The sequence below is a fragment of the Chlamydotis macqueenii genome, chromosome 5 (assembly GCF_036417535.1).
Source record: "Chlamydotis macqueenii isolate bChlMac1 chromosome 5, bChlMac1.mat, whole genome shotgun sequence".
In the NCBI taxonomy this organism is placed as follows: domain Eukaryota; kingdom Metazoa; phylum Chordata; class Aves; order Otidiformes; family Otididae; genus Chlamydotis; species Chlamydotis macqueenii.
Window position 1 is genome coordinate 50,115,057 of NC_141560.1, and position 27,279 is coordinate 50,142,335.

The following is a 27,279-nucleotide window of genomic DNA, read 5'->3' on the forward strand; positions in this document are numbered from 1 at the left end:
TTTCCTGCTGTGTTGCTTTGGAAAGAACCTCGTGCAATGCTTCAAGCCTGACAGTTGCCGATACAGTGAATAATTTTTTTCCCCTTACCTTACTAAGGAAAGAAATCTGACTTTGCAGATCGTTTCATGACCTTTATTTTCATATGTGAAAGACAGTTCAGATCTAAGCAATATCATTTTTTTTTTCCATAAAGTTTTAAATCCTTACTTGGAATATGAAGGCTTTATGTGAACACTGAATGCACCATGCATACTACAGCATTAGTGGGCAAGGCAGTAATTTAAACTGCCTTCCTTGGGGCTCTCTGTTATTGTCAATCTAGAGCAGGACATAGGTGTGTTAGGCATGGAATACACAGTATTTTTGAGTTTGGTTTTAAATAGATTGTTGTCTTGCCATTTTAATTAATTTGGCCCAACCTTCTTGTCTTGCTCTGCCTTTGTAACATTCCTCACTGAAGAGGAAATGTAATTTGATAAGAATGGATATAAAGGAATTTTTTTTTTTGTTTCTTTTAATTCAAATTTGGTGGATGCAAATCAGGTACTGGTTTGTTTGGTTTGGGTTTTTTTTTTTTGTTTGTTTTTTTTTTTGGTTTTTTTTTTTTGTTTTTTGTTTTTTTTTTTGACTGATGATCCACTCAGGCTTTGTAATCACCCAGCTGTTACCACCTGAATTTCTCTCTGGATTCCAGTTCATGGGAGGCACATTGCCATACACGCACTCATTTATTCATACACCTATGCATTGTAGTAGACTCGAAGAGCTCTAGTTGTGGACAGGGCTGGAGGCTGTGTAAACCAAGCCCAGACTGTCAGGCATCTAACCTAATTTTTTTCCAAGCTGATGTTCAAGTTCTGGCCTGTGGAAGCCCTCAGTGTAAGTGCTGAAAGCTTTGTTTTCCAAGAGGGTGAGATGTGTTGAGAAGCTGGGAGGATCCCTTAGCCATAAGCATATCTGAGAAACGTGGTGTAGGGCCTCTTCTTCCTCAGCACCCTGAGAAGGTTCGTGGCCAGGGTGCATTAACATCATCTTCCCATGCCTTTTTAGTCTTCTCTTGTATCTACTTGGATTATATGTTCTTTAGTGTCAAGGTCTATCTTTTATCGTAAGTTCACACGTCTAATGCAATGTGGTCTTGGTTTCTGCCGGGCTGTTCTGTAATATAAATAACAATAATCCCATTGTGTGAGCAAGATACTGTGTAACTCCTCTAAATTAGCTAAGAGAGGGGGTGCAACTGTGCCGGTTTTAGCCTCTTCGCCGAACAGGTGCATCCTCATGAGGAAATAAAAGGTAGGTAGGGACCAAGTGAGAAACATTGAGCAACAACTGACTGTGACTGAGAGGCAATTTAACCACAATAATCCCCACAGTGCTAAAGATTCCTTTTCCCAGAAATGCACAATATGCTGTTCTCTGCTATAAAGCTGTTGTCATCTGACATCATTGTGTTAATACAGGCCTTGCTGTTACCCACAAGATGCACTGTTAGCAGAGAACAGTTCTGGTGCCGGCTGCTAATTATTGCTAATGTTCTCCCAATTGCTGAACAACAATATAATAAAGATATTTCCTGCTTACTATTTTTTCCCAATGGCTGGTATGCTTACACTGTGTTAAAAATAATGCTTCTATTATCAGTTCAAGTGTTACCAAGCCAGTGTTTGATTTATTTATGGGAACGTAGAATTACCATTTACCAAGAGCCTCTCTTGGATACCTCTTGTAGATGTTTTGTCTTTTTCTTTTTTTGCTGAGTAGCAGCATAGAAACCAACTGCTTTAAACAGACTGACCTTCTAGGAAAGATCTGTGCTTGGGATTTTCACATCCTTCCATGGTACAGATGTGAATAGGAAAGAAATCCATATCTGCGCTTTGTCCTGACAAATGAAAACATTTTGACTGCAATGGGATTGCTGTAAATAGGGACTTGCTTGTGTGCAATGTTTGCAGAACTGGATCTTATGAGCTTTTGCCACTTATCACTGTATGTTTATTAGATGGCATGTAAATGCATGTGGCTTCTTACCTGATTTCCTCCTGGCCTCTGTAGTTTGGTCTCCTGTGTTGTGTTTGACATCCTGACCCTCTTGAAGTCTGTATGTTTTCCCATTGACTGCTCAGCAGCCAAATGCTTTTTATCCTGTGTGTCTCTTGGAGAAATCATAATAACAATACATCGCTAGCTGGAGAGAACTTTTTCTGAAAGCAAAAGGCAATCACTTGCCTTATTATTTTGTAAAATGCAGATTTTGTCCACAGATAAAAAAGGAAAATTCGTTGAGGTGAATGAAAGTGAACAGAGAATTGGTGCTCAAGTACTGTCTGCAATGCGAAAGGGACATTGTGCTATCATTAATGAGATTCTCCTGTTTTCCCTTGGAGATGTGGTATTGAATTTGGAAATAGAATTTGAACAATTTGCAGCTGAACATCTCACTTTGCTGCTCACTGAATAGATAAAAACCCTTATTGTTTAATAGGTAGATTCAGTTTTAAATGATAGAGTTTCATAGAGGTAAGATAATAGCTCTGAAAAAGTAAGACTTTTTTCTAGACACTATTTAATTTGCCATAATTATATTAAGTGCTAAATTGAAAGGAGCTTTTCTAGTTAAGATGAAGGTAACGAATAGTTGTGTGTTATTATCATAGCCACAATGGGGGAAGAAAAGAAATTTAAGTTTTGCTCCAGACAGAAAGAAAAATCTGCATCAATGTGATCCTTGGTAATTTAGTTTCCTCTCTCAATTGCTGACTCCCAGGTTTTAGTAGAAGAGCTTTCTGCTCTTTGTACCTGAGGACCACAGCAGCTTTTGAAAGGAAACAGCAGGCACTCAAGTGAAAATGGCTGTGGATGCAGGGTGAAGAAGCAGATTGCATCTTCAAGCCAAGCCTGGAGCTACATAAGCAGGGGCACTGCACGGAAAATGCTATTTCAGGAATCGGCTCTGAAGGCATGGCGTGGCTCCCTGGAGGCTCCGCTCCCTCTGTGCTGTGCCCACGCTGCAGAGCAAGGTGTAGTTTGCTGCTGTTTTCTGCTTGTAGCAAGTTGCAACAGCTCGGGTCCCCGGGCTGGCCAGGCTGGTTGAGTGCGTGCACGCCGGCTCACTGCACCATCCGCCAGCATCTGCCTCTGCTGCTCTTCTCCGGCTGGAGCCGCAGGCCGCTTGTGCGCGTGGTCGCTTCCCTCTGGCTCCCTTGTGCCTGAGCAAATCACGAGGTGCGCAGAGTTGTGTATCCTATGTAAAAACTCACCAGCTCTTTGTTTTGGCATGTTTGGTGCAAATGAGAGTGGCGTCTTTATGCTTTCAACATGGAGCTACTTTAAGCTCACTCTGCTTCTCCATGTGAGTAAAAGTGATTTATTTGGGACAGGGTTTCACTGGATCTTCATAAGTTGAAACTGTCAAGGGGAAACTAAAGTGTTTCCTTGTTTATTTACCTCTATGCTCTGGGGTCCAAGACACCACTTCTCTGCAGTATTCCCTCCACTGGCTTCTCTTGTTGTCCTGCTAGGACTGCTGCCAAGCTGATCCACAGAGACTTGTCCCATACGAGCATTTTTCCTCTGGGAATTGTACTCGGGCCACTCTCTTATGTCTCAAAGTTCTCTCAAAGAGTGCGTGTGATTGTACTTGACACTTGAGATCTGGTCTGGATGTGAACCCCGGGGAAAGGCAGTGTGTGAATTATTTAATCTCTTGAGCATTCCAGTCCCCTGTCTGAAAAGCATTAAGCAATATGAGGCTTCTTGCTTGCTTTAATAGAGGGTCTGTGTCAGCCTCACTTGAATTTCAGGAAGCTGAGTATTTTGAGCACCAAAAGTTCATACCCTTGTTCCAAATACATTGGACTGCAACATGGGAGACTTACATCCATGTAAGCAGTGTCTGCTTCTAGCTGGATCAGAAATATTCCTGATAAACGTTCTGTTTTCTTTCCTTCCCTCCCCCAGTAATTTGGTACTTCTGGATTCAGACAGGTTGAGACAATGAAAGTAGGATAATTTTGTGGTTAAGGCATTTGATGTTGGATTCAAGAGATCAGTGTTAGTTCCTGCTTCTGTCACAGGCCTCGTGTAGCTGTGGGGCGATTGCTTGCAGCGGAAAAATAATGAACAGAAAGTAAGTTTTGGGGTTGGGTTTTTATTTATTTTCCTGTGTTGCTGGTCTACAAGACTCTGTTATGAGGGTAAGGAGAGGGTCTGATCTCTTCTCTGGGTTATTTGGCCTTGTCTGCCTGCCCTGTCCCAGCCAGAGTATGCCTGTTTACTCTCTGGATAAAGCTAGTGGGAAATCTTCAGGCCCATCTTTTTCTTTTTCACTGCCACTTTTTCCTCATGCTCTTTGCTTTAATTTAACATCAAAATTACGTGGTGAGTTAAATAGTGTAGCTCTTGATAATGTTTTGAAAACGAGCTGAGCTGCACACAGACCGTGCCTGCAGGAAGCCTTGACTTATACTGTCGTATTTTTAATGGGCAGTCCTACTGCGCTCTAAGCTGTTGGCTCAGTGCGTCTCTCAGATGAGCTACAGATGAGACTCCCAGTACTGTAAATATCTGTACCATTGAGTTTGGAGTACCAGAAAATGAAACAGCATATGAAATAATAAAACGGTTTATTTATTGAAGTCAGTACAGCAATTTTTTTCTTCAGGCTGATTTGGAGGTGGACCTTAGAAGAATTAAGTGGAGAATAAATGCAGCATTTAGGGGCTAGAAATGTTTAAGAAGCAACACAAGCTGCCCGTTGCAGGCTCCCCTGCTGCTTGCTTACAGCGCAGTGAGGTACAGCACTGGGACACCCTGGAGAAAGACTCCAAAGCCCTTGACATGGTGATCTTGTAAGGTGCTTATCTGGTGAGTAACTGGGCTCAGGTAGGAAGGCTGGAGTTTGCTTTTTGGACAATTCGACTTTTCTTTGCATCCTGGATTTTAAATCCTCGTCCTATTGATCTCTCTTGAGTTTGCATCTGCAAGCCACAGTATTTTAGCCTGGGATTCTTACCTTGTGTCTAGGAACCTCTGATTGAATTACAGTATGTATCTTAGGCATGCGATGCATTTTAATTTTTGTTGGTATTCTTTTGTGCTCTTCAGCAATGTATGCAAAAGGTAATTAACTTTACAATAGAAGATGTCTACTTTCTAATCTGGCTCTTTTCTAACTTCATTTTCCCAGCTTTCTGACATCTTTTCACTCTAAGTACTTGCAGTCTGTGATCAGATGATGTTTTAAGTGTCTTTGATTAGTTAAGTAGGTTGAACACCTTAAATCTCTCATTGCAGTTGATTTAAGACCTGAAGACAGCCTTGTGGTTTTTTGTTGGGTCTTTTCCAATTTTTCATGATGCTGTGTTTCAGGTGAAGATAAAGATTGCATGTGTTCTGCCAGCAGTGATCTTGCAGTTGCCTCATACAGAAGTGAGGCAGAATTCTGGCTCTTGCATTTTTATTCCTGCTCCCTCCTTGTTTATGCTTCTAGGAATTGAGCAAGCCTTGTTCACCCACGGTATTGCATTTGGCATTCAGGCTCTGTTGGTTATCTATAATTCTTTATAAATTGGAGCTCTTTTGGAAAACTGAGGTACATGTCTGGACAGAGAGGAGGGGGCGTTTCGGTCTGGTATGTGGCAACACAAGGTTATTCATCATAGATTGTGCTCTCTGCACTTTAATAATCTGCTGACATTTTGCCAGTAATAAAAAGGTCAAGGAAAAAAGTTACTTCCTACAAATCACGACATTTGATTTTTCTTATTATTAAGCAGAGCATGGTTTCCTTGCAAAAAATTTCAGCCATCCACAGCTTTGTAGAAGATGAATTACCAGCTAGTACGAATGTATAAAAATAAAAGTTAGAGGAGCTTTCCCAAGCATCCTTTGTATGCCACTGGCCCCTGTTCCAGTGATTTGTCCTTTCCTGAAGTAGGGTATAGGGAAGATGCAAGAATGCAAGAAAAAGTGTGCCTTGAACACTGAATGCAGTAGCAAAAAGAAATGATCGGAAGTTGATACTTGGAAAATGAGACATGAAGTTGGTTTAAAAGGCTGCTAGAATCATTGCTCTGCTCTCAGGTTTGCAAGACGTTATATATTCCTCATTTTTAGCAGTGGTTTTCCATGTTCGCCTATTAAGAATCCTTTATTATGTCCAAAGTACAGTAATTCAGTGAAATACAACATTACATCCTTTTTTTTTTTTTTTTGCCTCCAAACTTTCCTATTGACTTTTGTCTCCGAGATGCTTCGGTTTGAAATGGCAGTGCTGTTTCTCTTGTAACCCCAAACGGCCCTTACTGATGGGAAAATCATACAGTTGGAGGCAAGGCGTGGCTTAAGTGTAACAGCAGTGGTTGTGCAGCGCATGAGTGTTGGCAGTCGAGGTGGAGATGCTGTAACACCAGCTACGATTCGGAACTTGGGTGGGCTCATGGGGGCTCAAAGAGAAAGGTGCTGGCTCCTTGTAGGGCTACTGTTTGTGGTGGCAGTAGGCACCTATGGCAGGTTGATGAGTGTTAGTGCTGTGAATCTCGGTAGTTTGTTATTTTGCACAAAGAGGCAGCACAGCTGGTGTATTTTTGTTAAAGGAAATGAACAAAAGTGCTTTGCAGGGGAGTGCTGGCTTGTTTCTCTTGTAACAGGGCATTTGCTGCTGCCCCTCCTTAGGGCATCTCTGTAGGTATCTTAAGAACGTGTACTTAGAAAACCAAGTTATAACAATTATATGGCTGTGGTGGACAGAGGAATTGCGTGCTGCAGTCCTTGCTGCCAAACTACCCTCAAAATGAATTTGAGTATAAATACTAGGGAATGTTGAATGGTCTGTACTGGGGGAAACAGCATGTGTAGTCTCTGGCTAAGTGAGTCTCTTTTTTTTAAGCATTTTACAGTGTCATTACATGCAAGCATGCAAGTCCAGTGGGCAAAAGCTGCATATTTAGCTGCCTAAGAATTCAATATTGCTATTAATTGGTGTTGGAAACAAGTCAGATCCACTTTAAATAAATGGAATTATTTCAAAAAGTGCTGTTTTGCCATTTGAATTACTTCAGCCAAAGCACTCTTGGTCAACTCAGTGGGTTTTATTTTTTTCCAGAGCACTGTATGTGTTGGGACTCTACACGTATTGGTCCTGGCAGTGGCTGCTGCACTATAAAATGCTGAAATGTGCTGGAGCGAGTCACTGGCTGTGGTAGGGCTGAAGGAGCATTCCCAACTTCCTTCTGTTCCAAGGGATATGGGGAGTCACATTCATGCCTGCTTTTCTAGCCTTTTATATTTAAATATTTTACATTTATCATGCTTGTGGAGAATAATGCAGTGTATTTCTGTACTTGCTTTTGACCAAACAAACATGTTGCTCTTCTTCACCCAGCAAGTGTGTGCAGAGTACCTAAACACACTTACTGGGAAACCCCTAAGGGTTTGCATTTAACACACAAAGTACAAAAATCTTGAGCTCTACCTTTAAATTACCTTTTTCTTGGAATGACTTAGGTCTGGAGGTGGTTTTTTTTCCTCTCCAAGATCTTTCCTACTGTAACAAAGGATGCAGAAGGTTTCCCTTGTAAAAGCATCCGGTGTTGCTCTGTTTGGGTCTGTGTGCTGGTCCCCCTGCTCTCTGGAGTATATGTCTCAAAATACAGTCATTTCCGCTCCTGAATTCTTTGTTTAGCCAGCACTATCTTTAGGTGTGATGAGAGATGAAGGTGGAAACTTTGGATGAGACTGGAGAAATGGTCCTAATTTCAGGAAGGTCCAAGCTGAAGAGGAAGGGAGCAGGTGGGCAGGATGCTCAGGGGCAAACATGTTGTGCAATGCTGGTGCCTGTGTACACATGACAGTGAGATCTGTCTTACAAGACCGTCTGATGTTACATTTCTTGTTAATCAGATACCAGTGTTATCTCATCCTGGGAATTTCTGTCTCCACCCCAGCTTAAAATTGGACTTAATGAGCAGCTTCTGGAAGGTGGGGGAGAAAGTATGTCGTGGCGTGTCACTTTCTTTTCATTCACAGCTGATTTTCTAGGCCTTTTTTCACTATACTGCTGGGCCCTATATTTTCACTAGTTCTTCATAGACTTTGGGTAGATTGCTAACAAAAAAGCATTTATCGGCTGTGGTTTTTTCATCAGCGTAATTCAAGGAAATGTCTCCCACCTGTCCTGTTTAAAAACTAATAATAAATCAAGCAGTTATGCAAATATCAGAGGCTGTCTCAGTGGTCATAGAAAAGAAAGACAGAGCCAAGGAAAGGAAGGCAGGGTAATACCACAGCATTCAAAACACTGTTTTGTTTTCGTTCAGATATTTTTAGCTAATAATGATGTTTTTCCTTTGTGTGAGTTGATGTGTTATGTCAGTGCTAGAAGCTGCCAGTGTAGACATCTGTGCCAGGGAAAAAATACCAATTGACATTGAATACATTCCAGGGACTGCTGGATAAAATGATGTTAAGGAAATATAAGGAATGCTTCAGGAGCTCTCCTTATTAGTAGTAATAAAATCCAGAGTAAAATTTGCAGCCCCAGTTAAATCAAGGTTTAATTAGACTTGCAGGAGTCCAGAGCCTTTGGTTTATTTCCACAGCTGTCTTCTGCTGTTTCAGACAACTCCGCTCAGGTAGACACAGATGTTATTTTCCTTTGTTTGGTGCAGTCCTTCCCAGGAGAGGTGGTCCAGATACTTTCAAAGAAAGTGATAAATTGTTTCCAATCTCTCTTTAGCTTGAAATTGATTTTTTTGATTCAGTATATCCATTTAGGCCCTGATCTAAATCCCACTGAAATCATCAGGGGAGGGGGAACACAAAACAAATGGTGGGAACAAGAAGTTAATCAAGCCCATGGGTTCTATTCACGTCTTGAATATGTAAAGGCATTATCTTCGTACACATTTGGGCATTTATTGTGGCCTTATTTCCTCTGAGCTGTGCACATTTCATGGACTGACAGTGTGATGCAAGGTGTAGGGGCACGTAGGATGTGCCCTTTACTAGCTGTTTATGAGTTTTCCAGTATGCAAGACAGCAGCTGCTCTAGAAGTATAAAATGATGCAAAATATGTGTAAAATCAGGACAGAGAACCTTCCCCCGTCACCCCCAGGGCATGCAAAGCTCAGGTACCTTGTGCTGAAAAGATTTTCTTCCATGAAGTTTTATTTGAATACGTACCCAGCTGGGTACGTATTCAGCACTATCCCTTCTCGGGGCAAGGAAAGCTTTTCAAAAGACAATTTTATTTTATTTTATTTTATGTCACTAGATACACAAAAGAATCTCATTCCTTGCAGAATAAATGAAGGCAGCCTGAGACTGCTATAATTTATACGCTTTCCTTTTTTCGATGCTGTTGCTGGGGGAGATAACAGTGTGCCTGCTCACCATCAGAGATATGCTGTGCCAAAGCTAATAATTGCAGCACATGGCAAGCAGAGAAGGCACCAAGGTGTTTGATGGATAAGTGTTCCTCCCGTAAGCAGAGGGGAATATTTGTGGGAAGCTAGTAGTATACTGTGGTTAAAATGGCCCATTCACTGTGTAAAATTCCCAGTCAAGTTGCCCAGCAGAGACTTGAACAGCTGGTGTAGGAACAGAAGTCACTGCAGATAAATCAGGTTGGCACCTAAATGACTCTGGGCCCTGCTCAGGCTATGTCACCCTTTTGTCTTCTGTGGACAAAATCAGGGAAGACTTCATTGTGTGATGACTAAAATTTCCGCCAGCTCCTTCCCTTCCTCTTACAGCTGCCTCAGTTAATCTGAAAAGATACTTGGTGTGTTACACTACTGTTGAGATTTGATATTGCAGTAGTGTCCTGACGTCCTTATCCTTGATCAGGGCAAGATGCTGCTCAAATGGCTCCCAGAGAGCCGGTGGTGGAGGACAGTATTAAGCTGGATGCGGAGCTGGAGCGTTGATGTAGACGAGCGTGACTGCTGCAGAGATCTTCAGAAGTGACAGCAGCTGCAGCTGGCTGTGAGGGTGGGGACAGGCTCCTGTGCTGTAATTAAAGGCTGGTGTTTTAATTGTTGCTACTTGCTTCAGAGGTGTGCTTGAAATTAAGATGATGCTTTACAATAGCAGCATTTAACTTTTTTCATTTAACTTCTTTCTGTTATCTGCTTTCTTTTTAGTCGATCTGGGCTGGGATTTACCAAGGGAGGCTTCCTGAGCTGTGTAAATCCTTTGAAAGGGTGTGGGTTTCTAACTCTCCGGGAGGTTATTTGACATCCCCCTAAGCCAGAGTAACGGAGCTCCTCAGCATGCTTGGTTGTGCAAGCCCACTGTGTCCCATGTGTAGAATCCAATGATTACTGGAGCTGATGCAGGGAAAAGCTGGTGCACCTCCTTTCTGTCGCATAAACCGAGGGACATCCCTGGAGGCCACCTGATTGCTGGCTGTAAGGCAAGAGAAGGGACTGTGCAGCTGGTGGGAGAGGGGAAGGCCTGCGTTTGTGCACTTAGGTGGGTCATTGAATGGCAGTTCTTTGACAATTGCTGGTGGGAGAGTGGGCAAAACTGCCTGATTGCAGAGCTTCTACTAATTCTTCCATTTTTTTTTTTCCAAATTTAAACGAGACAGAGACCAGTTCAAGGCTGGGGAGACAAATTACATACGACTAGATGTTCAAAATTCAAGCTCTGGTATGCAGGTGTATTCAAAATTGCTGGGACAGTGCTTCTGAAAAAGTACTTTGCTCATCCGTTTGTTAGGGATAATACTAAATATCCAGGACAATATTGTCAGTCTCCAAGATCCCAAGGTTGTAAGAAATCGTGAAGCTTAGTTTAAAAATAGAAACTTTAAGAAGGAGGGGGATTAAGGAGCCCTCTTTACTGTTAAATTTTAAAAATTCTAGCTTATGGACACTTTGAAGCTTTTCTCTCCAACTGGAAAAGGTTGTTTTTTAAGTTTACTAGAAACTTAACATTTTTTTCAAAGCAATCCCCCGAGGCTTAAAAGGAAAGTAATACTTTGAAATTGATTACAAAGCTACAGATCATAGCAGCCCTAGTTAAAACACAAAATAGAGCCAGCATTTCTTTAGTATCCTTTTTCACACTCCTGAAACTTTTCAGTTTTATGAATAAGAGCTTTAGTGCCAGAGGAAGCCATTTGCTCGGTAGAAGAATAAAATATATTGGTCTTAACTCCAAGATAATACTATGGATGGGTCATAGGCCTCTCTGTTGGCATGTAAACTGTGCAGATACACGCAGAAAAGAGCATGAATATAGGTTGGTCCATAGCAAGTGGTCAGCCCCAGCATGCTTACTTGTATTCCGAAAGCGAGGTAGCCATGTTTGCTGGATGGTCCTCCTGGGCTGCTGCATCGCGTTTCTCAGGTGGCAGGCACGAGTACGTAGCGGTGTGGATAACTGAGTCTGGGACTTGGAGCACCGCGCTTACAGGTGTCTTTTATACAGTGCTGTGACATGCTTTCGTTCACTTAATATAATTGGCGGTCTTTCTTCAGGGTAACGCTCTTGCCAATTGTTGTGGTGGTAATTAAAGTCACTGTTATACGTTATGTACTCACTGTTGTACATTATGTACTCATTGGAGGAAGAAGGGAAAATAGATGAGGAAATGCTAGCTTTGAAGAAGAGGAGTGGTTGTGCCAATTATCTTGGATGAGTTATTCAGTGACAGTTAATCCATGTGAGTGAAAACAAGTCCGCTGTGATGCTGTGCCAAGGTCAGGAATTGGAGCTCTGTTTGGAGAGTGAAAGTTAGTCTTGCAGATTAAAGCTCCTTAGAAGAAAACATCCTTATTGCTTTAATTGAAGCAGAGTTTTTCCAACTGTCATTCATATCATCTTTTCACTTTGACACCCAGAAAAGGACCATGGCAGAGCAGAGCTAAGACCCCCTTGTATGACATGTTCAGCAATGCAGAGGTGTAACACAGTGGGTTTGTGAAGCTTGTCTTAGTTCTCCTAGTAGCTGGTAATTTGGGATATCGGGTTCATCCATATGAATCGCTGTGTTGTGCAGAGCAAGGTCATATTCCTCTCTTTCTGCCTTCCATCTAACTAGACACAGTCTCATAGACACTTTGTTCAATATCTGTGGAAATAATTTTCAGTTCACTTCATATTTGGGTTATATGTGTTTGTGTTCCCCCCAGCCTCTGTTATTGGCACATATATTATATAGGCTATTTAGAAATTGACATTTCATTTTAGTCTCTGAAAGGTAATGCTATAAATTACATGACAGACTGCAATTTGTAGGACATGTGGTCTGTGATGCTAACCAGGAAGGTGCCTCTTTATCTCGTTTTGTTGGCCGTGGTGATATGTAATCACACCCATTTTAGTACCTATTAATACTATATATTTTAATATCCATAGCAGAGTATAAATACAGTACTTTCTGTATATAGCTTTTTTATTTAATATAGTAACTCTGTATAAATAGTACTGTTTTCATGCAGAGATTGCTGTGTGTTCACTTGCCTATACAGATGGGTAGGTAAGGTCCTGGGTGTGGAATCTCATAGACTTAATTATCCACTTACATTGGTGTCCTTGAAGGAACAAGACCTCAGTACATAAAATACCATCATACAGTTTACACTGGCCTCTCCCTGCAGAGTGTGCGTACAGAATGGACTTGATGGCATTAAAGATCATAAAGGGCGTGGTCATTGCAAAGAGCAAATTGGATAGATTGGTCCTTCAAATATGGAGTGTTATTGGAGCTCGGTACCATCAGTACTTCCAGTGCAGTGTGAAAGCAAGCATTGAGGCCCTGAATTCCTTTGCAAAACAGGATTGTTGTGTTCCAGGCAACCCTGCTGGCGGGTGCCTCCACCAGCCCCAGGGTCATCCACCCTTTGCAGCGTGGGTGCTCTGGCTGCCAGCCTCATCTCTTCTCTGCTCTTCCCTGTGCTCTCCAGCGCAGCCTGACAAATCAGTCCTTCGGAGTGAATTTGTTGTGGGAAATTACTCCCAGCAGCTTCTTTCCATATTGCTGATCCATCCAGGCAAAGTCACTACCACTTGACTCTTTTCTAAGCTATCCGTAAGTAATTTTTATTTGTCTCTCAATCTTGGGCTGCTTTTTTTTTTTTTTCTTCGCATGTTTGGGTTGATACTCCCTTTCATCATGTGGGCACTGTAAGCTTAATTAATATGTACCAAATGCCCTGGAAAACCTGAAAGGCTGTATTTTAACTGGGGTAAAATACTGTTGTCAAACAGTAGGATTTTTTCAAGTGGAAATACACCAGTGCTCATATATAATGGAAACCAGGCTTTTCCAGAGCATCTCACTTGCATGGGGATCTGGCGGTGCTGGAGAGCTGCGAGTGCAGACACACCCTGTCATTGCGTAATGCAGAACGATTCTAAAGGGGGCAAAGAATATTAAAGTTATATTTTGGAAGGCAGGATTGTTGTTAGGGTTTTCAAGTTTGGGCTTTTTTTAACTGTTTGTGAACAGAAAAGCTGCCATTGCTCCGAGAAGTCTGTGTGAGCGTCCCTGGGAGGGGATGAGCCTGGGTAGTTTTGGGAATGAGGCTTGGGGCTCCCTTTGCTGTTACTGGACACAGGCACTCACACCAGTGCTGAGTGGCATGCACCAAAGCCAACTGGGCAGAAGGGCGATGCAAATCGGATAAAGTGGGTTGTTGAACAGATTGAGCTCTGTGCTTTTTACTAAATGAGAACAAAAATATCAAATTCCTTATAAACACCAAGCAGCGTGCAGCTGCGTTGAGCTAGTGTGGCTGCTGTGGTCTGCTGGGTGGGAGAGCAGGGCCGAGCTGTTCCCCCATGAGCCAGTAATATGGTGGTTGTGCTTCTCAAAAGCAATTCTCTGCATTTCTCGCCAGCCTGAGGCGATGGGTCACCCCCTTCTTAGCATGGTGAAGAATGTGTCCAGTCAGCGCTGGGGGAAATCCTGGAATAGTCCAGAAGTGCCAAGCATGCAAACACAATACTAGCATTGGCAAATCGGCATGAATAGCTTTGGAGCGCTGTCATGTGGGCTGCAAATTGCAAGGCTGACTCCTTACAAAGGCCACAGATCCATCACTTTAAAATGTCAGGCCTTTGTCACCCAAAATAGGCTTTTGTCTTCTTTTTCCATGTGTGATACATGGTATTTTTTCTGGTTTTTGCTTTGTGACATACAGTATAATTGGAAAAGAATCTGTGCAGTTGACACTGAGAAGCTCAGCTAGGAAGAAAGGCTCCTGCCTAGCTTCTTGCTGACCGAAGACGCGCAGGCGCAGTTGAGATGTGGTTGAGGCAGACGACTGAGAGGCAGCTTTTGGGACTCCCTGCCCGCTGCAATGCTGTGTATGTAGAGTTTAGGAGAGCCGCTACTGAGCAGTTATGTCTGAAGCCCAAAGCCTAAATTTCCCTTTTTAGTGGCTTGAGTCATGGCCTAAGCTGTCACATTTGCATTTTCAATGACTGGATTGTGAGAGTGGGCTCTCCCTCCAGCTTACCTGCATGAATCGGGCACGTATGGATCCAGTGTGAAAACACAGTGTGCAGAGGAGCTGTGATTCCCCCTCAAGATCTCAGCTGGGGTGATTTTGAGTCTTGATTAAATGAGGTGTGGTCCATGTGTGAGTTGCAAGTCTCAGAAAGGAAAGAAAAAACGTGTCTCTTTTTTTACACACACGCTTTTTATAACGTGTGCTGAAGGTCTTTGTCACATACTTACAGTCTTGTCTAGTGTTGAGCTTGGGGGCTGTGCTGTGCATGCTGTAGTGGGAGGGCATTCAGGGTGTTTCCAGTAGCATTTTGATTCAGATAAGAGTTGTGCTTTGCAGATACAGTCTTCAGTTCTTGTGGAGTAATCTCCACTTCCTGTGCTCTGTTTGATGTTGTGGAGCAGTCCTGGCGTATGCAAACTGGATTACCTTTAGATGAAACTAAGTTGTGGTCCAACTGCTTATGATAAACTGCAGAGATAGTCCAGAGTAAAACCTGTCCTGTAACTTGATTCCCTGATCTGGATTCATCTGCAGTCTCGATAATTACAGTTCATGAGTTTGGATCTTTGTGCCTATGAAAAATATCAGCCTATTAGCAGTCTTGGAGAAATCAGCCCGGTGTTAGTCATTGACCCGTGTGCTGTGTGGGAGCCTGGAGGCGACAGGTTGTCTGAGGGCCTTTCACAAGTGTGGCTGAAGATGAATAGGGTTGAAGTCTTGTGGGTTGTCACATTGCTCGTAAGTTTGGCCCTAGCAGAGTGGGACATACTTTTAATGTGGTCACTGATGTTGATGAGTTCTGACCAACAAATGTCAGAGCACAGTTTCGTTCGCATGGGTATTCTGTGCTCCAGGGCAAACTGGAGGGCTTTTAACCTTCTCAAAACTAGAGTTTGATATTTGTGCTTTTTCTTGTAGCTGACACCTAAACTTACAGGAGGCAGCAATGTTGTGCTGTTTCAGTGTAATTATTACCAACAAATATCACAGAGGAAACAAAGCATACTGAAGTTGGTCCTGGCAGCAAAGTACATGAAAAGCAAATTTTCATTTGTAAATTTAATCTCAAAATATGTTGGTTTTTTTTTTCCTTTTAGATTTGGAATCTTTTTCTGTATGAATTGATTTCACATAGGAAAGGGGTTTTGTTTTTGTTTTTATCTCACCATTCTTCTGTTCTCCTAGGTTAGCTTCATGTACACAAGTTCCTTCCGTGGAAGGAGGCGTTTGAGCCCAACCACCTCCACCCTCCACTTCTTTTTGTTTTTGTTTGTTGTAAGGTCTGAACATAAATACTTCTTCCCTGTTTACCAGAAGTACTGTGTAACTCTCCGAGTGAGTGGCAGAGGGAAGTGGATGTGTCACTGCTAATGGCAGGCTATCCAGCACTGAAAGGCACACAAGGGTAGCTTGTTCTGAGCAAGTTTGCAGTGCCCTTCTCAGAAATGTCATGTGAGTCCCCTTTTCCTATGCCAGCATCCCTTTCCAGTAAGTTGAAGGAAACCCAGCAGCTCTTGTTTCCAGGATGAGACATGTGAAGGAACAAGTGTTTTTCTGGGAAGATAAGTAAAAGCCTCACATCCAAGCCTAACTTTAGAGGAAGAAGAGAGGATTTGTCTCCCCTCCATGTTAGTATAGGTTGTAGTTGATTGGCTGTGTTGTGTGAAAAGCTTGAAAAGTCTACTGAGAGTCTCATTAGCTTGATCAGAGTTTAATTTGATCAAGCTATTCATACCATATTCTTATGCATCTTAACATAGTGTCACAGGCTGTGCTAGTGAAATTAGGCCCTCATTTTCTGGCACATATGAAAACCCAGTGCTATACCCCTAAGAATTCAAATTTTGGGTCCCTGTCTTGATATTCCCCCCCTGCCCCAACACTGTCGCATCACTGGTGCCTTTGCAAAGCCCTGTGTAATTCAGCTGTAGGGACGGAAAGTCTATTCCTATGTATCAGCCTGGAGAAGAGGGTCAAGATGTTCTAAGGTGTGAGCAAAAAAAATCCCCTACCAGCCTGAAAGGGAAAATAGTGACCAGAGTGTTAGACTTCTGTTTTGGTGGAAGAGGACTAGCAGCAAGTGTGCAATCACTGCTTCACTGTTGGCGCTAATGTTTTCTGTTTGGTCGTGGACAGAGAAGTGTTTGCCATGTGAACCATACCTTTCTAAAGCCAGGAAGTTTTAAACATCAAACCATGCCAGAGTTTGAGTCAGCTCTGAACAACACTCCTAAAACCTTTAATGGACTCTGAAAGAGGGCAAGAGCTCAGCGGCTCGTCATCCCATCCCAGGACTTTCTTTTGCAGGACCATCCTCTGCAAGTGCTTCTCTCCATCAGCTCTGAGGCTGTTGGCCTTTCTGGTTACACAGAAGCTGCACAGTCAGACCTCCAAGACACGGGGAAGGATGTTGTTGTGCTTTTGGTTGCAGTAAGGTGCATAGGTATTAGTGGAGAGCTCCAGCTGACCTCAATCCCCAAATCATCTTTTTGTGCTGCAGATCTCTGCTGATAAAGTCCTTACTGGTGTAAAATGTCATATGGACCAGAAGCAGCTTGCAGCTGTCATCTGAAAAGGTTATGTTTTACCAGTGGCTTGAGTTTCCTTATTTTCATAATGTTGGATGAACCTGTTTTAAATTTCACTGGGACAACTGGGAACATGGACAGATAACCTGAGAACATCCTGTAGCTGAATCTGTGTGGGCAGATTTACAATTAATGAAGTGGCAAGGCTCGTCAGCAAATTCCTGAGAGGTAATGATGGAGCCCCTCTTCAGCACTCCATGTATTATGCAAACAATATTGCAAGTATTAGGTTGCTGTGAGGAAACACTCGGATCCGTTTTTCTTTAATATGCTTTTTAATAGTTTTTGGTTGTTTTGTGCCACTGTTTGCAGGACTACAGCCAACTTCACTAATCAGTGGGCACAAGAGGTTTCTTTAAACGGAAATTAGGAAATCCCAGGTAAGAATGACAAACTTCAGTCAAATGTGTACTCCTTTGAATTAAAACCTGGCCTGAGCCAGGCCAGATCCTGCAAACTTCCACATCTCCTGACCACTTCTGCAAAGCATGTGGCATGGCTGGTGTTACTTACTCCTGCTTGGCGTAAGACTGCTACGGTTGGGTTACAAGAAACAGCATCACTGACCTTAAAGTGATTAAATGGGAACAGTTTTTTAATAAATCTGAGTGTATGTTATATGCTGAACCGGATGGTAGCATTAGTCAGGCTGGGAACTGGCTGGCTGATGTGCAGCCCTACCAAGAAAGACCGCAGGGTCACTGCAGACGCAATGTTGAAGATGAGTCAACGTTGTGAACGAGGCAAATTGTATGCTGGGCTGCACTGTGAGGACCCTTGCCAGCAGATTGAAGGAGATGAATATTTTCTTCTACTCTTTGGTGCCCTCCCACTTCAAGGGGGTTGTGGAGAAGCTGAGGGGGCCCAAACCTGCTCACCACACTTGGTGTGCAAGAAAAGCTGTAGCAGCGAGTTTGAGACCTTTTCAGAGTACCACAAAGTGAAAGCTGAATGCGTCCCAGCAAGCACAAAATCTGGGAATTTCCCCTCCTTTGGAACTGGAGGCTTTAAATGTTATCTTCCTCATCTTAAATGCCTTTTCAGCAAGTCTGCCTGTACCAGTGGGATTTGTCCACCCAGCTCTGATGGTGTGCTTGGAAAAAATCAGCTTTTGCATAATGAGTCTCAATAGGAGGGTGCCTAAAGCTCATGAGGTCAGGTTTGGTTGTTTTGTTGTCTTGTTTTGGGATTTTTTTTTTTTTTTTTTTTTGGAACAACAATGTATTTCTCCTGCCAGCAAGAAAGCAAACATCTCTTCCACCTTGGAATTGTGCAGCCTGCACTTCTGTTTTTCTGCTGGCTCCCACACTTGGCTTTCTGTTGTTGCTGCTGCTGGTGAGCTTAATTTCAGAGATGTGCTAGGCTTAGCAGACAGATCCAAATTTAGGTGTCTGCCTTTAAGCAGAACAGAAGGTCTACAGAAGGTGTTTTTCTTTTAGGGTAGCTATTCAGAATAGCTAATAACAGAGGCTTATTGGCTGCGCATGAGACTGCACAGCATCCCTGGACCCAGCCGTGCTGGGCACTTGGCTTATTTTCTTTTATGCCTTCATTACTTGCCATGGTGATGGCCCTAGGTGACAGCCATCTCAGGGAGAGGTTGGGAGCAGAAACCTCCAGCCAGGCCTGACATGGAACTGGAGTTACTTTTAATTCTCAAGGCTCTGGGTCACCTCATCGTGCCCAAGCCCGTTTTCTTGCTTAACTTATGTACTGATCTCCTCATGCATCTCCTTTCTTCTTCACATTCCTAGTGAAATGCTGGTGCTGTGAGTTCTATTCCAGCCTGGCAGAGAAAGATGTTTCCTGAGCAGAAGATAGCATAAAAGGATGGAGCAGAGATAATTTCCCTAATACAAACTGGATTAGTGTATACTTTTTTAGAGACTATAGCCGGGAGGGCTGTATTACAGAGCTCTTAGACTGCTTTGAATTGCAGAATGATTGGGGATAGGAGCTGGGGCATTTTAAGAATCGGAGAGCTGTGTCTGGCTTGTTTGGATGGAGTTGGGAAGTAAGAGAGAAGGGACTTAAAATGAACAGGCTAGTGAGAAACTTGATGTGGCATATAACTAATAGCAAGACAAATGCTGTCTTGTATACATATTATTTTTTTTTTAAATTGGCAGTTAACTACTTATTACTTGAAGTCCTTTGTGTCTTCAGGTTTAACATCTGAACCATAAGGGAATTCACAGCTTTCCACAGTTCACTAGAAGCACATTTTAAAAGGCAGCTTGCAAGCTTGCAGTTACATAACTTTGCCCATATTCTTTGGTAACATAGCAATGGTAGATGCATAACTCCAGGAGTCTACTTGTAGGTGTGTCTGGTTACTGGATTTCTTTCTCCTTAGATTTTTAAGTAGCTAATATTTGAGTAAGCAAAAGCTGAGCAAGAGTGTTGCGTTACTGTCGGTTGCTTTATTTAACACTCAAGCCTCCTTCACTTTTTTAATTAAAGGATTTGAGCCCGACAGCCTTGCTGGATTGCGTAAGGGCTGTGCCAGGTGAGTAGCACCCTGTGCCACAGATGCCCACTGCATGTTGCACTCACCTTCCTCTCCTTCCAAAATACTCCTCTGACTCTGGACGTGTCTACATTTAAACCTGGTCCTGGTCTTGTGACAGTTCTATGCATGGCTTCTTGAATGCACAAGTTTAGCCGGAAAATAATGAAATAAGCTTTGAATCTTGCTTCACATGTTGCAGGTCTGTGGGCGGAAGATGGTAGTAGCTACTTGAATGATTTCCAACTTTGCATGTAAGTCTTGAGTGGAGCTAGGCTGCTATAAAATGGGCTGCTGCCACGGGAACAATGTAGTAATGATTTTGGGGTGCTGAAGAATGTTTAGTGAGGATTTGGGAAAATAGCCACCTGGACCTTTACCTCCTGTGCCTTTGTTTCTTGGTTTTTCTATCATTATGTTTTTGTTTGAATGGCCTTGACGTCAGTGAGTGGGACATGGGAAGGAGCTAAGGATGCTTTTAGGACCCTGAGGCATTTCAGTGTGGTAATAAATGGCAGAAATGACTCCTGCATTGCCCTTTGTGAAGAATCCCACCTTTGTGTTTGATACCAGTTGTTCTGTGCTGCAGTGATTGCTGTTGAGGATACGGTTGTGACAAGGAGGTGAGAGTGTGGTTCATCTGTCTTTATCAGCAACTGCTGTGCTTGAGGAGGGGGGATTTGGGGCAGGTCAGGTAAAGGAACAAAGGCCCAGGGTTCTCACCCTAAGCTTCAGGCTCTTCAGTGAGATGTGAAAGGTACAGGGCTGTTGGTGGTCTCCAGGCATCTCTCCAGTGTAATTCTTTACAGGAGCACCTGGAATAAAATTGCATAAATTGGGACCTAAATGCATTATATTTAGGCCAGTAGCTTCACCCGCAGCCTAATTCAGCAGGGACACGAGAACCATATTTTTTTCTATTTTGGGGTCAAATACCTACTTTACTGATGTTTTTATCCTCAGTTCATTAAAATTAAAACTATTCTGTGAGACCTCAGCTGTTAATTAAGCTAACAAACCAGTCCCAATTTTAATTTCTGTGACTGGAATTTAATTTTGCACAAGCTTTGGTGCACAGGAAGCTTATAGGCACTTCTGTGATTGCCTTTCAGTGGGCTTGCTGGCTCTTATGCCATGATACTGTTATTACTAGCAGGGACACTAATGCCTTCCTGCCTTAAACCTGTCTAGGAATCTGTTAATGGGGTGGCCTACTTCCAAATTGCAAAGAGGAGCAAAAGCTCATCAGGCAGCGTAAATGGTGATAATTTCAGCAAATGCTTTCTATGTAAGGAGATTGATGTTTTAAGTGTCTCAGCAAATTGGTAATAATGATCAGCAATTCTCTACCATTCTTCACAAAGGAACAGATCTTTGAAAGAAGCAATTAAGTGCAGCCACCTTCTGGACTGAGCTAATGCAGACTTTTCCTGTTGTCCTATAAGTTAACTATTAGACCCACAAGTCATGTTTAATGAGCTTTCTGCTTCCAGACTGGCAAGGAGTCTGCAATGAAGCTGGGGAAATCTGACCAGCATTTATGGCAAGTGCTTACTGCAGCTTTCAAATTACACTGGACAAAACTGTGATTTCCTTGTAGTGGAAATGGGACAAACAAGGAGATGAGCAATAATTCTGCAACAGCTGCTATTCCTGTTGTGCTGTTTGCTCATCTTACAGGTAGCAACTGCAGAATGAACATCAGCCGGTTCCCTAAGGCAACATATGGTAAGATTTCAGCTTGGATATCTGTGTAAGTCCTGACTCTGCGCTCATAGATGTGAGAAGAGATCTAAATTGAAGGTAAAAATGAATGCAGTGTTATGTAGAACCTTCAATGTAGGGCTCCTTTTACTTTGCTACAGGAGACATTGATAGCATGGTCTATGTGTTGCAGTAGCCCCTGAACAGCTTCACCTGCCTGGCTGCAAGATGATCAGATGTAAAGCCCTGATTGAGTAGGGAAACCCATGGAGCAGTTTCCAGATCCAGTGTTCTGTTTAACAGCAAAACTCAGTTTCCTGATCCAGTCTTCTCCTGAGCCTGTGCAAATTTCTTGCACCCACATGCAAGAAGTGTGCTTTCACAAGGTGGTCCTATTTGTGTGAAGACCAGGGATGCTGTTGGCGTCACTTAGACTTAAGGTTCTGCCTTGGAAAAGACAGCAAGCAATCAGTTGTTACCACGCTGACACCAGTTGTCCTTTAACAGACCTCTGTTTGTCCCCCTAAGTCAAGTGTTTTCCAGACTAATGAGTCGCAGAGTATTCAGTCGTTCCTTGTACAAAGTGGTACCTTTGATCATTCTTGCTGTCTTTCCACAAGCATATTCCAGCTTTAATTTATCTTGTCTGAGATGACAGGACCAGAACTTCCTGTAGTATTCAATGTGTGGATTAGCCGAGGATTTATAATGTTGTTTTCTCTACTCCAGTGTGGGCTCTTAGTGGAACTTTGCTGATGACCACCTTTCACTGGGAACTGAATGCTTACTCCTATCCTATGTTTCCTAACTTCTAAACAGTTGCTTTGGTATACAAAGACTTCATTTTTTACCCTGAAGCTTTTCCCTTCTTAACTGTTAGCTAAAACTTTTAGATTTCAAGAGCTTTAGAGGAAGATCTTTGTCACAATTCGTATTGAAATCCAGATTATGTGAGATAAATCACTTCATCCACACAGTTGCTGACGTGCTGCAGGAGCTCCAAGAGGCTGCAAAGGCAGAGCTCCCCCTTACAGCAGCTGTGTTGACTCTGCACCAAGCTTGTATTTATGTGAGTATCTGTTGTCCTTTCTTATAGACCGCAGAGTTGCCAGGTGCAAACATTAGTCATATAGGGCTCTAGGTCTCCAGATTCTCCAAAAATATTTTCTATACAGTTAATTTTTTTCATTTTCTAGTAATCTAGCTATCTCAACAGTGAGTGTTTTTAAAATTCTCTGGTGAATGCTATCTGGTCCTGATTTGTTACTGTTCCTTTTCCCTGTTTGTACCAGAAGTCTTCCTATGATCACCAAAACTTCAGGTAGATCCTGAAAATGCTCCACTGTGAGAACCTTGCCAGTTTCTGTTTGTGTTTCTCTTCCAATTAGATCTATGTAGGTTTTAATGGGTATGGTTTTTGTTAGTTACTTGAAACAGCTTTTAGATTAATTCCTGCTATAAAGATTATCAAGAGACTAGCTATGTTTCTTTCATCTATTTGTCACATTATATTTTAACATCATTTTAATTCTCTTTAAAAGGAGATAAAAAAACCCAGACAAACATCTCACAGTTGGGACTGGGTTTTTTTCTCTGGCAAGGCAGAGAGATCTTCAGATTTGGAAAACTACATTTATGTCTCTTTACACTGACAGATCAGTGGAAAACAGTTGCTGTTGTAAAGGAGAATTATACCCCATAGTTTTTGGTTTTTTTTTCTGGCAAGACAAATAATACAATAATACAGATATGTAGTACTTCAGATGTTCATAACAGTCAATCCCTTGCTCTGAATCTAAGCAATCACATTTAAAGTGCACTCACCAGGCATGTGCAGGACAACCAGAGGATCAGGCCTAGCCAGCATGGGTTTATGAAAGGCACATCCTGCTTGACCAACCTGATCTCCTTCTGTGACCAGGTGACCTGCCTAGGGGATGAGGGAAAGGCTGTGGATGTTATCTATCTGGACTTCAGCAAAGCCTTTGACACTGTTTCCCACAGCATTCTCCTAGAGAAGCTGGCTGCTCATGGCTTAGATAGGTGTACCCTGCAATGGGTTAAAAACTGGCTGGATGAGCGACCCCAGAGAGTTGTGGTGAATGGAGTTAAATCCAGTTGGTGGTCGGTCACAAGTGATGTTTCCCAGGGCTCAGTTTTGGGGCCAGTCTTGTTTAATATCCTTAGCAATGATCTGGATGAAGGGATTGAGTGCTCCCTCAGGAAGTTTGCAAACACCAAATTAGGCGGGAGTGTCAATCTGCTTGAGAGTAGGAAGTCTCTGCGGAGGGATCTGGACAGGCTGTACTGATGGGCAGAGGCCAATTGTATGAGATTCAACAAGGCCAAGTGTTGGGTCCTGCACTTGGGTCACAGCAACCCCGTGCAATGCCACAGGCTTGGGGAAGAGCCGCTGGAAAGCTGCCCGGCAGAAAGGGACCTGGGGGTGCTGGTGGACAGCCAGATGAATGTAAGCCAGCGGTGTGCCCAGGTGGCCAAGGAGGCAAACAGCGTCCTGGCTTGTATCAGGAACAGTGTGGCCAGCAGGAGTAGCCAGGCATGTGTAGGATTGTGCCCCTGTACTCAGCACTGGTGGGGCTGCACCTCGAATACTGTGTTCAGTTTTGGGCCCCTCAGTACTATATTATATACTATATTATATAATCCCAGTCTCTGAACTTTTCAATAGGAAAAAAGAAATTTAGGATCTTCAGAGTTGGGTACCTTGGAGCTGAGATGTCCTTTAGGCACTTGTATAAAAGCTGTTGGCTTTCGGAAGTGCTGACTCTTGCAATAGCTGCTGGAGTTGGTAAAATCTCCAAAATCTTGGATGCTCAGACCTTTAAAAATCAGGTTGTTCAGGTGAACAGATGTGGGGTATAGATGTGAATGCCTGGGCATCACATTTTGGAAGGAGGACTGCAGTATCATCTTTTGTCCCTAGTCTGCCTCTCCATCTTGTTTGTGTTCACCTGTAGCTTGGTCTCACATCTACTGAAGTCATGATTTTTTTTTTTTTTTAAATATTGTGTGATTGGGCTGTATACTCTTACATCCTTTACCTTAGATCCAGTAAGGTAAATGGGAAGACTCTCACTGACTTTGGAAAGTTTTCGGCTAGATCCTTTCATGATTCTCTTTTATCACTTGGGGAAAGTTATGTGAAAAGGCAAGTCCTGAGAAATTTTCTGAAGTCCCCTTTGCTTTTAGAGATCATGCCATTATTATAATCAGGCCAACACCAAGATAAGTAGGTGTGGTATTACCTGAGAGGTTATTAGCTTTGATGTTTATTAGTACAGCAGAGGTTACTAGAGTTCTTTTTGATTATGTACTTATGTTTTTAAAATTTGGCAGGAGGCACCACGAAGAAAGATAGGCGTTCTGACTTGGGCATGTGAACTGAAAGAAAATAAAATCTAATTTAAGTCACAAAGTTTCCTGTTCAATGCAGCGTTGTACCTCGTAACACAGAATACAGTGGACAGGAGAGCCTCAAACTACGTTTGAGATCCAGTTGAAGCCCATCTTTCTAAACTAGATGAAGAAAACGGAAAATATTCAGCATTTGGGATGTTGCAGAAACTTTTATTGAAGATGAGAAAGTTTCAAGGCTGGAAGAGATGACTAGTAATAATCCTGTCTCAGGACTTGGGTCATTTACAGTCCTTGCACACTGAAGGCTGTTGTTGATGACAGTTTTACATCCTGACGGAAGCAAGCAGTCCTGCTCTGCCGGCCCCTGAAGTACAGTTTAGTGTATATAGGCCACGTTAGCCTGTACCTATAGCCTATGTGCTGACGCTTTCTTTTGCTGAATGGGAATATGTAAGCATGCACTTAAATATTTTGTTGAACTGCTGCCCTAGAAAGGTGGTATAAATTGAGTTTATGTAATTTCTAAAACACTGCAATAAATACTTCAGAGAAAGATGCTTCTCTGGATCTTTTTATGCGAGCACTTATGTGGTAGGGTTTTCGGTGTTTTGTTTCTCAAAGTTAGATGTTCTGTCACGTTAGTCTTATACTTGTTATTTCTTTTAGTTTTTAATTTGGAGACATCTTTTGAGATTGTATTATTTTGTTAAGTGAAATAAAACTTTCATCTATCCTTAGATATCTCAGACAATGACATCTATTTATTTTCAGCTGAGAACATTTTGTGTTGAACTATTGGCCTCAAGATTTATTTCCCTGTTTCCCTGTCTCTTTGTCATCGGGTCCAAATGTAGAGTCATGATTATCCTTCTCGGACCCAAGCCTTCAATGTCCTCTCTTCTTGGTCTTGGTTTGATTACAGCTACATCAGGAATACTGTCTTGTAATCCAGACTCCAAATATGTGGCTTTCTTTCACTGAGTGAAGTGTATTCTCCTGGGAAATCTAATATGCAAATTGATTCTGGGCATGAGCCAAAAAGGATTTGCCGATGTGAAGTGGTCAAGATTCTTCAAATGTCAGTCCTGATTTCAGGTTATCTTAAAACTTTTATATGCCACTTCGAAGTGCTTGAGAAGATCCTGGCTTGCAAAATGTGCCTGCTGAGTTCTTTGAAATTAGGATCTCTTACATTCTCTCCACTTGGACATGCACGTTGCTACATGCTTTTCACCACTGACATCACAAAGATGGCCCATTCTTTTCCTCTCAAACTGAGGAATATGACTAACACTCCTAAATAGATGCACTCCTAAAAGTGCATCCCGATGAAAAACAAGTCGGGCAAAAAGGCCAGGAGGCCGGCGTGGATGAGCAAGGAGCTCCTGGACCAACTGAAAGTGAAAAAGGAAGCCTATAGAGGGTGGAAGTGGGGACAGGTAGCCTGGGAGGACTACAGAGAGGCTGCGCGAGTGGCCAGGGATAAGGTAAGGAAGGCCAAAGCCCTGGCAGAACTGAATCTGGCCAGGGATATAAAATGTAACAAGAAGAGCTTTTATAGGTACGTAGGGGACAAAAGAAAGTCCAGGGAAAATGTAGGCCCCCTCCGGAAGGGAACTGGTGTCCTGGTTACCCAGGACATGGAGAAGGCTGAGGTTCTCAATGACTTTTTTTGCCTCAGTCTTCACCGACAAGAGTTCCTGTCCCACCACCCAAGCTGTAGAAGGTGCAAGCAGGGACTGCGAGAATGAAGAACTGCCCATTGTACTCGAAGAGCAGGTTCGGGATCATCTGAGGAACCTGAAGGTGCACAAGTCCATTTGACCTGATGAGATCCATCCGCGGGTCCTGAGGGAACTGGCAGATGAAGTTGCCAAGCCACTGGCTATCGTATTTGAGAAGTCGTGGTGGTCTGGTGAGGTCCCCAATGACTGGAAGAGAGGGAACATAACCCCTATTTTTAAAAAGGGGAACAAGGAGGACCCAGGTAACTACAGGCTGGTCAGCCTCACCTCTGTGCCTGGCAAGGTCATGGAGCAGATTCTCCTGGAAACCACGCTAAGGCCCATGGAGAGCAAGGAGGTGGTTGGTGACAGCCAACATGGCTTCACCAAGGGCAGATCGTGCCTGACCAATTTGGTGGCCTTCTATGACGGGGTGACAGCATCGGTGGACAAGGGACGAGCAACTGACATCATCTACCTGGACTTGTGCAAAGCTCTTGACACTGTCCCGCACGACATCCTTCTCTCTAAACTAGAGAGGCATGGGTTTGATGGACGGACCACTCGGTGGATAAGGAGTTGGCTGGATGGACAAACTCAGAGAGTGGTGGTCAACGGCTCAATGTCCATGTGGAGACCGGTCACGAGTGGCGTCCCTCAGGGGTCCGTGTTGGGCCCGGCCCTGTTCAACATCTTTGTCGGTGACATGGACAGTGGGATAGAGTGCACCCTCAGCAAGTTCGCCGACGACACCAAGTTGTGTGGTGCCGTCGACACGCTGGAAGGGAGGGATGCCATCCAGAGGGACCTTGACAGGCTGGAGAGGTGGGCCCGTGCCAACCTCATGACGTTCAACCAGGCCAAGTGCAAGGTCCCGCACCTGGGTCCTGGCAATCCCAGGCA

At 43.1% G+C, this 27,279-nt stretch overlaps 1 protein-coding gene across 5 annotated transcripts in view; it reads left to right on the forward strand.

Moving 5' to 3' along the window:
* The window catches only part of OSBPL5 (oxysterol binding protein like 5), a 193,791-nt gene that overhangs the window by 43,801 nt on the left and 122,711 nt on the right, over positions 1–27,279 (forward strand). The window contains exon 1 of one of the 5 annotated variants that reach the window (XM_086748055.1): positions 12,970–13,047. The exons of the other annotated variants lie outside the window; for them this stretch is intronic. The gene's annotated coding sequence lies outside the window, so the exon portion shown is untranslated. Of the gene's footprint in view, positions 1–12,969; positions 13,048–27,279 lie in introns of those variants that run through there. 5 annotated transcript variants of the gene reach the window in all.